We start from the raw sequence: 10,776 nt of genomic DNA, 5'->3' as shown, positions 1-10,776 counted from the left end.
TTCCTTCCTTCCTTCCTTCCTTCCTTCCTTCCTTCCTTCCTTCCTTCCTTTCATTTGTTTGTTCATTTGTTTTGGGGTTTTGTTATGTTTATTTTTCAACACAGGTCTCTGTGTAGCTCTAGCTGTCCTCATACTCACGTTGTAGACCAGGCTGGCTTTGAACACCAAAGAGGATCTGCCTGTTCTGCCTCCTGAGTGCAGGGATTAAAGGTACACGCCACCACACCCAGGTTCCATCAATCTTATTGTGAGACAAGGTCTCTCATAGACTAGTGCTTGACAAGAGTGCTAGGCTGGGTGGTTAAGTAGTCCCAGCATCTTCCTGCCTCTACCTGCCAGCATTGGATTCAGAGGCACACCACTACTTCTTTCTTCTTTTTATAATATGGGACTCAAACTCAAAGTAGTTTACCATCAGAGTCATCTCCCTAGCCCAACTTGTGATACCTAATGTTTTTTGTTGTTGTTGGTTTTTTTTTTTTTTTTGGTTTTTCGAGACAGGGTTTTTCTGTGTAGCCCTTGCTGTCCTGGAACTCAATCTGTAGACCAGGCTGGCCTCGAACTCAGAAATCCACCTGCCTCTGCCTCCCAAGTGCTGGGATTAAAGGCGTACGCCACCTCCGCCCAGCCTAATGTTATATCTTAATGGTTAAAAAATTTAATATCTATTCAAGCTATTAGTCAAGCATTCTGTTTTTCAACATTAAGTTTTTAAAAATTAACATTGAAGGAGAACAAGTTGTCCAACAAAATTTAACAAATGCAAGGAGATAAGGGAAGCTCTACTAGTAGCAGTATACAAAACACACAAAAACAAGACGTTCTCCTCCTGAAGGCCAAGGTCACATTTCAGTCATTTGGACAGGGGCCCACCACACATGTCCACCTCAGGAAAATAAGCTAAATAACATAAGTGATTACTTTTCCTAAGACAAACCTTAAAGAAAGCATAGTAGATGTTTTTTTTCTTAATGCATAACTTTTGTCAATGAATTGCTCTGATAAACAACAAAGGAAAGGGTGTTTTTTGCTTGTGAATGCAGAGCCACCTTGTAACATCCTTTCTTGGTTTCCAGCTTTAACCTTTTTAGTGTCATAGCTTCAACCACAAAGACACACTACTCTGGCGCCTTTCCGTCTGTCAGACACACTTTCTCTTCGTTCGGGAGTTTGTTTCCTTGTTCATGTCTGCCAATAATTTTGGCACTGTCAAGCAACTTCTACCCAGGAGCTTTACCACTATACTTTCCAAATACAATGGGTATGATAAGCCCAAAGAATCTTTAGTGGGCCCCACTGCTCTGAGATCACACCTGCTGTTAGAGACAGGCAAAAGGGTTGTAGAGAAGAGAGGGGCCTCAAACTTACTTGGACAGATTGACCAGCCCCAGAGATGTCTGCAACAAGGGGAGCGGAAGCCTGGTGGCTGGTTGTGCCTGGGAGAGAAAGGGGACACTCAGACCTCAGACACAAGATCCAGTAAATGACAAACTCATGAATGCTGTAGTGTAGCACAGGCTGAAGACATCTGAAAAAGCTCTTTGCCCCCTGAACTGGATCGCCCCTGAGATCTGCACTGTCACTTGTTTGAAAGTTGAGACTGTCCCCAGGGTTCTCAGCTGAAGCCTGAATGCAGATATCCCTTTTCACAAGCAGCAGTTTATGAGCGACATCTGCCACCCAAGCATGCTCGAGCTATTTCTTTCAGAAGAGGTGATACTTTCCCTTCCACTCTAGGCTCTCCACAAACAGATATGGTGGTTGGAATGAGAACAGCCTCCCAGGTGTTTCGAATAATTGGTCCTCAGTTGGTAGAACTGTTTGGGAAGGATCAGGGGGTGTGGCCTCGTTGGAGGAGATCTACCAAGGGCGCAGGCTTTGCTCATGGTGGTTTATACCAGGAATAGAAAAGTAACTAAGACACCAAATTACCAGTTTTGAAGTGATTAGTTAGGGTGCAGACTTTGGTAGTAGAAGAACGGAAGCTGGTTCATTTGTGAAGAAGTAAACCTACACACGGGATGTCAGCAGCATGAAGCTTAAGTGAGCTAACTACAACATTTAGTGTCCTCACCATTCCCTAATAAAGACCTGAAAGTGAAGACACGTTTGGTTAGGACATTTTGAGAAATACAGTAGATGTGCACTTATTTCCCACTAATACCACATTATGGCAGCTTCCTTTTCTGGGGACCATCATAACTTCTTGGCTGCTGGCATTCCTAGTTGGGTTGCACCTGATTCCAAGAAAGTTCTTACTACATGAATCAGATTCCGTCCTGCTTGCCTGCTTTCGATGACCACTCTTGGTTAGACCTCACTGAACCGACACTAAGAAAAGGAGATCTAGAGAAATCCTGTGACTTGACCCTGACTGCAGAGCTAGTGGGTGTCATTAACCAAGCTTGAACCTGCGGCCTTATTTATTAGTTCAAGATTCTTTTCTATGACCAGACCATTTCTGACATTGTATGTAGTTCTGATCATTAAGATGAATAGTTTTTTCTCCCAAAAAATAATTTTAAAAGTGAAGTAATACCTTTCTTCAGGATCTTTAGTTCAAGAATAGGTCAGTTAAAATTTTTATTTGTACTTTTAATTATATATCTATATCTATATATCTATATATCTATATCTATATCTATATCTATATCTATATCTATCTATCTATCTATCTATCTATGCATGTGTATCTGTGTCTGAGCATGTGCATGTTGCCCACAGAGGCACCAGGACCCTTGGAGTTGTAGTGACATAGTTCGAGAAAGTACCATCAGGCAAGGATTATGGTAGCCTCTAGCACAGTGCCTCTCAACCAGTGGGTCAGAGCCCCTCAGGAGTCAAACAACCCTTTCCTAAGACCATTGGAAAGCACAGATATTTATATTACGGTTCATAACAGTAGCAAAATTATAGTTATGAAGGAGCAAAAGAATTAATTTTATAGTTGGGGTTCACCACAACACAAGGAACTGTATTAAAGGGCCACAGCATTAGGAAGGTTGAGAACCACTACTTTAGAAGCTAGGATAAGTAGGAAAACTGTATCTTTATAGCTCATGGAAAGGAAATGTTTGGCCAAACTTTACCCACTGTGAGACTTTGGACTTCTGACACCTCTGTAAGTGAGTGAATTTAGACTGATTCTGCTACTAAGTTAGTGGAACTATGTTATGGCCACAATAGTAAATCAATATACTCTCAAAAAGTATTTTAAATACAAACACATTGATAATGCAATTAATAACACATCCTACTCGTCTTTTTTTTTTAAAGCATCTGCTACTTTTTACAAGTTTGACTTTTACCGAGTTGTATCAAATAGGAAGAACAGCAGATTCTCAAATGTAATTCTTGCCATGTGTTGTGAACTTCCCTAGATGTTGGATTTATCAATTCAGCTCAACCCTGTCAGGATATCGCCAGTTAGGTTCACCATGACAACACATCAACCACACTTTACAAAGAAGAAGACCGAGGCACAGGGAAGCCATGCAACTTGCCTGGGCTTGCAAAAGCTGTGACTTGGTCTGTCCCTGGAGGGGACAAGTTGATGCCTCCCTCAAATGTTAATGGCCAAAGATGAGCAGATGTAGATCTTGTCTCTTACCTAAGAGCTAGCTAATCAAAGTGTTTTGGAGGGAGGCACACTTTCTTCTAGTTCATAGATTCTCCTTTGTGATGTTTTTAGCATTTCCTGTAAGCTTGCCATGCTGTTATTTTTACTCTCCTCTCCTTAGTGCTTGATGCTGATTTCATATGAAAATTACCAAACATCTTCTAATTAGTAGATATTAATTGTTATGTAATTATTTTATTTGGGTTTTGTTTGATTGTTTATTTGTTTTTTCCAGTTCAATTGTCTGGGTTCCTTCTTGCCTCTTGTTTATTTCCGATCCGCGTGCAGGGGGTTACCTGTGTGGGTACACTGGGGAGCAAAGATGTAAAAGGAAGATCTGCAGACAGGCATGAGTTATCAGCTCTCACAAAGGAGGTTTGCCCGGGCTTGTCTCTCATGGATTTGCTTCTGTTTTATTTTCACCTGAACCTCAAGCTTTCTGTATTCCTATGACTTTGTGCATAATTAGCTTCAGAGTCTTCATTTCTAATATAGACTTTCTAGATCTATTAATTTGGCTCACTTACGCTAATCACAGATAATCAAGACTTTCCTTTAAGTGTATCTTTTTTTTCCCCTGCCTCTAGACAGAAAGATCAAAATGAATAGTCAAAATGAGTTTGTTCATCTTCAAGGCTTCTTTTCCATGTAAGAAACTGCTTCCCTCTCTGCTTCAAGCCAGGAATAGGAGAAGTCCATCAGTAGCTGCTATTGGATTGGCAGCTACTTTTCAAAGTCCTTAAAAAAAAAAAGTTTGCGGCAACATCTGTGCTTTATGGAAAGGATTCAGTGGCATTTCAGCGTATGTAAATAGTTGTTGACAGACATAGATGAATATTTGGGAGGTGAGATGGACATCACACTTGCCCCACATCTGCTGTACTGAGCCGAGTCCTGCTTAATCCGCTGAGCGCCTACACGGACCCGATGGATACGAATGGCATGACCTTCCACTGTCACCATCTGTCCAAACACATGCAGTGGTTAAAAGGATGCCACACAAAAACCACACAGATGTGTCTAAGCTGGGCACAGTGGCACACATCTGGAATTCCAGCACTGGGAAACCTGAGGTGGGATTATCAAAAAATGTGAAGACAGCCTGGGCTGTATAGCAAGACTGAAAAGAAAAGAAGGAAGAGAGAGATGGGATGAAGGAAAGGAAGAAGTGAAGGGAATCCAGTTTAAGATCAAATTATGTAAGACTTTATCTTCAAATAACATTGACTAACTTGAAGCATTATTAGATAATGCAGAAGGCACTTGACATATGGGTTAAACTTTCATCTTAAAAAAATAGCAATAGTTTCACAAGGTTTTTGGTTTTATTTATTAATTTATTTATTGTAAACTCTTCTATTAAGTGACTTTAAGTATTCAACTTAGGTTGAGCCCTTATCTAAACTGACAAGGAGGATATTCCCAGCTTCCCAAGAGCCTGGGTGGAGGATGCCCTCTAGACAGGAAATGAACCAGCTAGCTACCTTGTGAATGTCTCCCTTACCCAGGGGCAAAAGTAACCCTCTTTCTATCATGCGCCATTTGAACAGGTAAGAGCCATTGGGAGTATCAGTTGGTAATAGCCTGGAAGTCAGGGAGGGATTAGAGAGCTGGCTCTCCTAACTGTCCGGAGCCCAGCCTTGTGTGGGGTGGACCAAGCATCTCATCTAGCTTCCATCTCTTTCTAGGTCACTAGGTCACACCGAAGGGCACCAAATCCTATCAGCTGCTCCACTCAGCCTTGCCCATCAATTGCTGTCGGCTTGTGGTATTTAACTTTATTTGCTCTTGTGGGTTATGGTATTTGAAAGAGACACACATCATACTGTGAGGGGCTGTTGAGTTTTCTAGGTCCTCATCTGCTGCTGGTTTGCTTTAGAGATCAGTAATGTAGAGGGTGGTTGTTCTTCTGTGCCTGGGGTCCTGGAAAGAGAGTTAGCAAAGTTTCATAATTAACAAGGGTTCAGGGAATCAGACTTCTGCCTTGAACTTAAAGCAAATGAGGTATCAGTTCAGAGACGAGTTGGATGCTCTGCTGAGGCTTTGTGTGGGTTCAAGTGTTCAAAAATACATAGCTTCTAAAAAAATAAAAGCTGTAGCATCCGCTTCAAATTGGCTCCTGAGGTGTTCTTTTGAAAACTGGCTCAGGTCACACAGGGCAGGAAGAAGAAGAAGGAAAAACTGGGTTATGCTTGATTTAATTCACTTCAGCTTTCAGGATGAAAGTTAAGTCAAAGTTAGTGTCTGCCATTTTTTGACAGCTAGGTGAGCAGAGAAGAACAGTGCTTTCACAGGGTAGAGATTCGGAGTGGTTGATGGAAAAATAACCCCCACGACTTGAGGGGGTGTGGTCTAGACCACGTCACATCATGTCACACAATTGATGACTATCTAATGCTCTTATGTAGATCAATAAAGCGAACTATGCATTTCTAAATAGACATTATATTGATATTTAACCTAAAGATTGGATACTATCTTGCTCTAAGCACAGCTGTGAGACTGAGTGTGGAGGTATACAATCGATAGACTCAGGGGGCCTAAGCAGGAAGGACACAAGTTCAAAGCCAACCTGAGCTACATAGGGAGATGGTGCAAAAAACACACAAACAAAATCAACACAGTAAACTAGCTGATATTCAGTCAGTTGATTATTGTGTTATTTGTTATGGCCAACAGCTGGTTTGTCTATATTTAAATTAACAAGTGCTTAATTTTAAAAAGCTACTTGTTTAAACAATTTAAAAATGTTCAGATTTCCATGTTTATACTCTGAACATGAGAAATTCATATTTTAAATTGTTTTATTTTCTATGTATGTGTGCTCTGCCCACATGTACGTCTACACATCACATGTGTGCCTGGTGTTCTTGGAGTCCAGAAGGAGTCAGGCTCTATAGAATTATGGATAATTGTGTGCTAACATGTGGGTTTTGGTAATGGAACTCAGGTTCTCTGGAAGGCAGTTGGTATTATTAAATGCTGAGCCATCTCTTCAGTGCCTAATTAAAAAAAAACTTATCTCCTAGCTCACCGCCACAGTCATTGGTCATGTGGGAGTAACACCCCCACATGTGGCCTAGATACACCTTCAGAGTTGCCCCTTCTTTTATGAAAGAAAAGAGAGTGGGATGTTGGACTGTAGAAATCCTGGGGTGTTTGGCCACACCCCCAGAACCCAGAGACCTAACATGCAGTCTCTATGTAACCTGCATGCTAGGTCACGTAAGGCATGAGACTAATAGGCCTCTGCCTCAAGATTTACATATTTATGAATTACCTAAAGGCCGGGGAGTAGATATCTAAATTTTCATCTCCATAGCCCCTCCTTTTTCCCCCGCTCCCCAATTATAATGGAGCCCCTCCTGGCACTTTGTGGGAGAGCACCACCATTCAGATACATCATCATGGTCAAAATTGCTATCTCTTGGGTTTCAAAAAAAAAAAAACTTATCTCCATTTTCTGTTATTGTAAGAGCATATAAAAACATCTACAACCCTATCTTTTTAAGCCTTTAGCTTATCTGAAAGCATTTAAATATTCAATAAAAATAATAAATTGCAGTTTATCTTAAGAGCATCTTGATAATTCTGTCACCAATTTAGTGCAAAACGTTTTGTGTCCTGTTGTAGTTTATGTGCATGCTAAATTTCTGGGTAGAAAAATACTAGGCATAGGAATATAAAAATAGCAAATTTTACTTTTTTTTTTTTAAATGTGAGTTTTGTTTTTGGAGATAATCTTATTATGTAGTCCCGGCTGGCCTAGAACTCACTGTGTAGACCAGGCTGCTCTCAAACTTACAGTAATCTCCCTGCTTCTGCCTTCCACGTGCTGAAATTACATACAGGTGTGCATCACCATGAAGTGGAAATTTCTGGGTTCTTTGGAGACTCAGTTGTGTCATGTGATATTGTTCTGGAAACTGTCTTATGAGAGGATGTCTTACTGAAGCAGACACACGAGAGGATGTTTTGCTGAGAACAGACACATGGCATTTTTCTGGAAGCTGCCTAGTGAAAGGGCAGGTGATGTTTTGCTGGAGCAGACACCTGAGAAGACACGTGATGTTTAGAAAGGGTGTAAGTATAACCCAACAGACAGTGGACAGTGCTCTGGCATTGGTTCATCCTATCCCTCTTTGCTTGTCGTCATTGGGCTTTGCTGACACTGGTCCTTGCTGACTGATGACACCCTGGCATTGCTTTGCCTTCTTTGCTGCTGATAATTGATTGTTGTGACTCTGTAGAGAGAAAAGCATCAGAGAACTTCCGGTAGTATTCCAGCAGTTTCTTGCCACGTCTGCAGACTCAGGCAGAGCCTCTTGGTTTCTTCTGGAAACCAAGGACTGCCTTTGCTGATTTGTGAATAGCACTTACTGGCAGATGGAGCTTCCGCTGCTGATTCTCGTGAACTGAACTGCTGATATCCTGACAAAGACGATTGGAATGGCCCCAAAGAACTATTTCTAAACAGATCCACATCCCCCTTTGTCCTATTAACCTTTCTTTTCCACTACCTCTGGTGGGTGGTGGGCTAGAAGGAAGGTTTCAGCATTTAAGAACTCTTATTAAAGTAGGTTTTGAAAACTCTAAGCCTACATTGCCATGCCCAGCTAATAGAGACTCTTTAAGTTATAGTACTTATATACGATTATTCTGTTAAGAAGAAAAAAGGAAAGAGAGAGAGAGAGAAAGAGAGAGAGGGGGGGAAAGGGGGGGGAGGGGGGGGGGGGGAGAAAGAGAGAGAGAGAGAGAGAGAGAGAGAGAGAGAGAGAGAGAGAGAGAAACAGTACAATAACAAGATGAAAACTGTATGAACAAATGTGCTTTCAAATAATCGTAAACTGCAACTGCACCCGGCAAAAAATAAATCATTTTTTTTTGCAGTAAATTTCAGTGACAGAATTGGAAGGCTTTTAGAACACACATTGAAAACTCCGTCTTAAATAAGAGTAATTTGCTCTGGGTCTATAACACAAGGCAGCTTCACATGTTTTTATGGTAGTTCATTTGATTACTTTTTTTTAACCCACTTAGGCAAGCTCACATGACAGAGTAGCCTGAAAGTGTTCCGACCATCTCAGAGCTGGCTGACCTCTTCTCAAAGAGACCAGGGGAGACAGTTTGTTTTAACAGAAGTTTTTTAAATCACCTGAGGTAATGTCTCAGGAAGAAGTCGCTGTCTTCAGTAGTTGAATTATTCCTGTGCAAAGTTTAGTCCCCAGTGAAAAGTTTCAGTTGTAAAGTGTGGCATGATAAATGCACTGGAAAACACCTTAAAATGCAGGTCACGAGGAGGGTACTCAAAGAAGACTTTATGAATGGTGACCAGCGTTTGCATTAAATGTTACTCTTAGGTATCAATAACTTATAACAGAATCTCCCAAGCTAGAGAATACACCAATCAGAAATAGGGTCCTCCTATAACATAAAAATAAACAAGCAATAGCCAGGCAGTGGTGGCGCACGCCTTTAATCCCAGAACTTGGGAGGCAGAGGCAGGCGGATTTCTGAGTTCGAGGCCAGCCTGGTCTACAGAGTGAGTTCCAGGACAGCCAGGGCTACACAGAGAAACCCTGTCTCAAAAACAAACAAACAAAACAAAACAAAACAAAAAAAGCAACAACAACCCCCACCCCCAGTAACTGTTGAATCAGCATTTGGTTATTCTTTTTAAAAATTATTTATTTATTTATGTATATGAGTATACTGTAGTTGTCTTCAGACAGACCAGAAGGTATCAAATCCCATTACAGATGGTTGTGAGTCACCATGTGTTTGCTGGGAACTGAACTCAGGACCTCTGGAAGAGCAGTCAGTGCTCTTAACCACTGAGCCACCTCACCAGCCCTAGTTATTTCTTTTTCTTGGATGAAACAAAGCTTATATATCAACAAAGAGCCAGCATGGGTGGTTCTAGACCCAGGCCACTGGCAGTTTTCCACTGATCACTTTATGACTGGACATAAAATTGCTTGCTGTGCAGCAGCAACCCTGTCATCGTCTCCTGCAGACAGGACAAACTGGTCAAGGTGTGGAATTTGGCTAACGGAAAGCTAAAGACCAACCACATTGGCCACACTGGCTATCTGAACACAGTGACCGTCTTCTCTCCAGATGGATCTCTCTGTGCTTCTGGAGGCAAGGATGGCCAGGTTATGCTGTGGGATCTCAAGGAAGGCAAGCACCTTTATACGTTAGATGGTAGGAACCTCATCAATGCCCCAGCTGCTTCTGGTTCTGTGCTGTCACCAGCCAGTCTTGGGATCCAGATCTGAGACTTGAAGGGCAAAATCATTTGTATATGAACTGAAGAAAGAAGTTATCAGCACCTGAAGCAAGGTAGAGCCACCCCAGTACCTCTCTGGTACGGTCTGCTGATGGCCAGACTTTGTTTGCTGGCTATACAAACAACCTAGAGCAAGTATGGCAGGTGACTATTGGTACCCGCTAAAAACGTATGACAGTTTTACAAATAAAACTGGCTTTCTGAAAGGAAAAAAATAAATAAATTGCTTGTTGTGGTTGTAGTATTAGGGATTGATCCTAAGTCCTCATGCATACAAAGGCAAGTGTGGCGCCACCGAGCTACAGGCCTAGCCCCTTACTGGAAGCAAGATTATTTTGACTAATTAATATTGCATGCACTGTTGCCTTTCCATGGAAAGAACAGGTCATGAAACTGAGGAATAGCAGAATGATTTTTTCTTGCTCAGGTAAAAGTTGTTTTATTTCAATAGAATCAGTGGATTCTCTCTATCAGGAGTTGGATCTCGGAAGTCCCAGTTAAAAGGGTAGAATATGCCTCTGCTGTGGGACAGAGGGCCCCTAAGTCTCCTGATACCGTGTCATCTAATGTACAGTGTCCATTGAATTACTAGCTTTAAGAGAATGAACAAGGCTTGACTGGAGTTGGGGACACTTCAGAAACAGATAAACATTACTGACCACAGAAAACACTTTCTTTGCTTCTTGAGGGGAAAAGAAGTTTGCATTATTTGGTTTTGTTTTGTGCAAAAGCAGCCATACTGACGAAACTTCCTGTGGTGGGCTTACGTGTGTGGAGAAAACAAATCCGAGGATGTTTTGCAATTATTTTGTGACTTTTGTGCTGTGGTAATTCTGCTAGTCTCTTGTGTTTCGTGATTAAATGT

The 10,776-nt window shown here is 41.5% G+C and overlaps 1 pseudogene; it reads left to right on the top strand.

Moving 5' to 3' along the window:
• Positions 1-8,814: 8,814 nt before the first annotated feature.
• LOC114616519 lies at positions 8,815-10,076 on the top strand (annotated as a pseudogene).
• The last annotated feature ends 700 nt before the right edge of the window (positions 10,077-10,776 follow it).

Source organism: Grammomys surdaster, unplaced genomic scaffold (assembly GCF_004785775.1).
Source record: "Grammomys surdaster isolate TR1022 unplaced genomic scaffold, NIH_TR_1.0 332360, whole genome shotgun sequence".
In the NCBI taxonomy this organism is placed as follows: domain Eukaryota; kingdom Metazoa; phylum Chordata; class Mammalia; order Rodentia; family Muridae; genus Grammomys; species Grammomys surdaster.
The sequence above is the reverse complement of the archived record's forward strand: the minus strand, read 5'-3'. Positions and strand labels throughout refer to the sequence as shown.